Genomic DNA, 5,346 nt, shown 5'->3' with positions numbered 1-5,346 from the left:
GGCACACTCGTATAAACAATGTTTAAAAAAAACCCCAAAAATATCAGTTTCTAATTACATGACAATATATAATGTTATGTATCCTGGTGGGTAAATTTATCCGACGATTGTGTCTAGACAGAACGAAACTATCATATGATGATATATATTCCCTAAACCAATCTAACAAATGGTTAAAAGATGAAAAAAATACAAATCACTTAACAATTTTACAATGTGTTGAATAAATGTTTTTATGAACAACATGTTAAATGTAAATAATAGCACAGTCCGTTGAATCCGAGATCAGGTTGCACTTATAAAACAGTTAAATTTCCAGGACTAGTAAACATATTTTTTTTATCAAAAATGTATTAACTCATTAACTCTTTGAATAGATTATAGAAATTTGAAAAAGCTTGACAAAAATGGAAACATTTCAATTTCATTTAATCACTCCGAAGTTTCGGAATAAGGGGTCATTCATTGCCCTTTTTCAAGAAACATATCTTAATGAAGATACAAAGGTTAGTCTTGAAAAGGAAAATGATTTCATTTTTACTAAAGAAAAGGCACTACATCAAATAAGTGGAAAAGGGGGGGGGGGGGGGGTAGCGATCGGTATCAACAAATATACAGATACTGAGGTCATTTTAATACATTCTGCGATAATGTAAGATTGTCTTTAGTTTGTCTCTAATCGTCAAATTACAGAACAGATAGAAATTCTTTCTTCAAGAAAGTAAACAATTTTATAAAGGAAAATTCTATAGGCATCACTTTGGTTGCTGGCGATTTCAGTGAATCGATTAAGAATATAGATAAGAAAAGTTTAAATAAAAATACAAAATTTTCCGAGCCTGTTAATAGTTTAAAAGCTTTGATGAAAAATCATAATTTTATTGATATTTGGCGTTTTCTACATGAAAGCACTCAACAGTTTACATGGAGGAGAAAAGATAAGAAACAAGCAAGTAAGACAGATTTTATTTTAATTGGAAAAGAATTTCAATCTCTGGTTGAAAATTGTAAAATTTAACCTGCACTGATTAAAGTGACTTACCATCCAGGGATAGTATTAAACCTTCGGACAGGGGCTTCTGAAAGAGGGAATGGTACTGGAAATTAAATATTTCTATTTAAAAGATATTGAATATAAAAGAACAATCAATAGAGTAATTGATTAGTTCGAAAGTCGTATAATCAATAGTGACAGTTGCAATATCTGTCTATTATGGTACAATCTTAAAATTGAAACTAGGGACAGATCAATTCTCTGCTGTAATAGAAAATCGAAATTATCAAGGGAGACAATAAGAAAATTAGAAAGTCAATTAGAGCACTTTACGACACTTAGAGATAAACAATAAAACGAAGATTAAAAAAACCTAACAAATAATATAAAGCAATAAGAGTTACAAATGGAAACATTCTATGAATATAAGGCCAAGGGGGCTCAAATTAGATCAAAGGAAAATGGACAGAATTAGGGGAGAAAAATATTGCTTATTTTCTAAGATTAGAAAAACAGCGAAAAGTTAAAATATCTATAAACAAACCAAAAAATAAAAGTAACGTCGAGGTAACAACAATATATTCAACCCTGGACCCAGATACGCATTTGCTACATAAATATGTAGCTAATACTGTTATGGAAAGGGAGATAAACGTAGATGACTTTACAAAATGGGACGGGGAAGTTACTATAGAATAATGTATTAATGCTATTAACATGATAAAGTTAAATAAATAACCTGATCTAGATGGTCTGACATTGGAATTTTATAAGATGTTCTGGAAAAACAATAAAGACAATGTTAGTAAAAGTTCTTAATAAGGGTCAGCAGGAAAAACTTCTTTCATATACACAACGAACAGGTGTTCTATCTTATTATTTAAAAAGAATGACCCATTATCTTTAGACAATTATCGTCCTATATCATTATAAAACGTAGATTTGAACATACTATCCCATGTTTTAGCACAGAGACTAAAAAAGCTTCTACCTAAATTTATTAATAAAGATCAATCATCAAGATGTAAAACATCGTTTTATTGGATTTAATATAAGGCAAACCCAAAATATAATCGGCTATGCAGAATAATACGGAATAGATGGAGCTATTATATTAGTTGATTTTACAAAAGATTTCGAATCTTTGGAATGAGAATTCATGTTAAGCATTCTAATGCAATTTGGTTTTAATGAATCATTCATAACATGGGTAAAAACACTATATAAGGGAATACAGACGTGTGTTATAAATAATGGATGGGTATACGAAATTTTTTTTAAATTCTAGAGGAATCCGTCAATTTTTTTTACTTTACTTTCTGGCCGAGTGATTAAGGCAAACCTCAGACATTAAGATTACTATAGATTATAAAACACATAGCATCAAAATATCACAATTGGCTGATGATACAACACTTTGCTGTAGTTCAAACACGGATATATCAAAAGCTATGAATATAATTGAACAATATGGTTCTTTCTCAGGTCTGATGTGAAATCGTATTAAAATAGAAGGAATTTGGATTTTGGCGCTTAAAAATAGCATCGATAAAATACTGTTAATTGAAGGATCAAAATAGTTATCCAAATTTTGCACTGCATGCCATATCTTGACCTAGCAGTTTCTGTGCAAGTTTCGTTAATTTCCATGGCAGTTTGACTAAGTAAATGATGTTTAAAAAATAGTATAAATCCCAAAAACGTTACGGAAAATGAAAAAAAAAATATGTAAACAAATTTGCTCTTGATGCATGATCGTAAAGATGCTTTTGTCCAACTTTTGTTAACTTCATGAAGGTTTGACAATGTTATTGATGTCTGAATTTTGTTTAACCTCAGACATAACCTCTGTCTATGTTAATGACACCACAACCTTGACAGAATGTATAATGCATATGTCTTCTTTGAGACTCTCGTCGCAAGATGGACAATAATTAGGATCAAACAAATCAAAGTCATTACAAATTATTTCATAATTATTTGATCGGTCTTGTATACTAATTTTTGAAAGTTCAGGTTTTTTTTTCAAAACAAAAGGCATAAATGCTTGAATTTGGAAAAATAGTCATTTAAGGGCAATACAGTGACTAGTGGTTTCAATAAATTTTCAGTGACTAGAGGTTTCAATAATGTTTTGATGTTTTAGACAATTTATGGCTGCTATTTTTGCTGTTTACAATTTGAATATTTCTATCAAAGTGTTTTATATAGATGAAAAAACGCTAAAATGTGCAAAAAAATGTTAATTTAAGGGCAATAACTCATATATGTGGTCATTAAATGATTTATTCATTCTCCATTTTTGTAGATCGTGAATCACCGATCATTTTTGGTGTCAACGGTTACTGTGTATCTATTTTAGCTTTACTCTTATAAGAGGAAAAAACAGAATACTAGTCATTTTTGTAGATCTTTTGTCGCTTTTTATTTATGATGTTTGCTGTTTCTGGCTATCTATAATTGTTTTCAACATAGAAGGTACAATACTAAAATTAGTAAAAAAGACAATAACTCCCATAATGGGTCAATTTAGTATTTCTGCAGTAAGATTTTATTTGTAAATTTGGTATTGCTTAACATTTACAACTCTTTTGTATTCAAAATTGAATTAGACATGAAGACTTTAAGCTCAGGGTATTCTCCCAATAAAACACCCTTCCTTATTGCTTGTTCACTCCATTTGGCAAATCTGTCTTTTTTTCTGTGTATCTCGAATTCTCTTATTTCATTGGGATTATATTGAATTGTTTACTAGATAAGTAAATCGTGTCAAAACAACCATGTAAACTGTAACTCTTCCTACTAGTATATTGATCAATATTTAGAGGGATGTTTAAATTGACTTGAATTTTCGAAAATCGTTTTTCTGTTATATTATATATATACATTGAATGCTACATAATTAAATGTGTTATAATGTTTACTATTAAATCTTGTATCTTGAATAAAACCTGTCTACACTGTGAAAATACTTTTATTCGATAAGTTCCAAATTTCTCTGACTTCGAGGTTATTAAAATAAATTAATTTACGAAATGCAAATTTCCCATTCATTTATTATTGTCAAACTATGGTCAACCAATCAAAATATCCATACTAAATAGCTTGAGTTACGATACTGTTGTCAGGACATTGAGGATGGCATATTTTGGCTTTAATATTGATTCACTTATAGGGTCTTTGCATCGGAAATAAACACATTTATTCTAAAACCAGTTGTTGGCATGATTCGGGTTATGTTCTTCTCATATATTTTATGATGGTATGATACTAAACCCTTAACGGGAGGGATTGTGCTTGATATTCATATGATGAAGACATAATCTTTCATTCAGTTTAGTTGAGGTCTGGAGCTGGCATGTCAGTAACTGCTAGTAGTCTTTTGTTAATTTATGTATCATTGTCGTTTTGTTTAGTTTCTTTTGTTACCTATTCTGACATCGGACTCGGTCTCCTTTTAAACTGAGTTTTACTGAGCGTATTGCTGTGCGTATTGCTGTGTGTTTGTTTTTTCTACATTGGCTAGAGGTATATTAGGGGGGTTGAGATCTCAAAAAAACATGTTTAACCCCGCCGCATTTTTGCGACTGTCCCAGGTCAGGAGCCTCTGGCCTTTTTTAGTCTTGTATGATTTTTAATTTTAGTTTCTTTTATATATTTCGGAGTTTAGTATGACGTCCATTTTTACTGAACTAGTACATATTTTTGTGTAGGAGCCAGCTGAAGCACGCCTCCGGGTGCGGGATTTTCTCGCTGTATTGAAGACCCATTGGTGGCCTTCGTCTGTTTTCTGCTCTTTGGTTGGGTTGTTGTCTCTTTGACACTTTCCCCATTTCCATTCTCAATTTTATTCAAATAATCGCTGAAAATTCAAAGCTATGAATGTGAGAACTTTCACAGTATTTTTTACTTTTTCTGTTGGTGCGAATTTGGTGAGTTATGGTAATATGAAATGATTAGCAAACCAAATGCCTTGCACATTTTGTTTTCATTGGGTAACTGGCTCTAAGCAAGTTAAGGATAGAGATGTATTTTGTTGATCATCTTGCGTTGTGATGAGACTTACAATAACTTTTATGAATGATGAAAGGGTATGTTGTTCATGCGAACTAAATCATTAGCCTAGCATAGTAAATGACTTTTTTAAAAGAATCTTCCTTACATTATATGAAGATATAAAATGTAAATAATATAACAGATATTTAACCAACTGATAAATGGTGACCGACAGACATTTTCTGAATATTTTCCAACGCTTATAAAATCCAAGAATTATAGTTTAGCAGTGAGAATAGTTAATGATGCAATAATGAAATTACAGAAAATATAAATGCAGGTGATTTGTTTTTTAA

The sequence above is a fragment of the Mytilus californianus genome, unplaced genomic scaffold (genome assembly GCF_021869535.1).
Source record: "Mytilus californianus isolate M0D057914Y unplaced genomic scaffold, xbMytCali1.0.p SCAF_4, whole genome shotgun sequence".
NCBI lineage: Eukaryota > Metazoa > Mollusca > Bivalvia > Mytilida > Mytilidae > Mytilus > Mytilus californianus.
The sequence above is the reverse complement of the archived record's forward strand: the minus strand, read 5'-3'. Positions refer to the sequence as shown.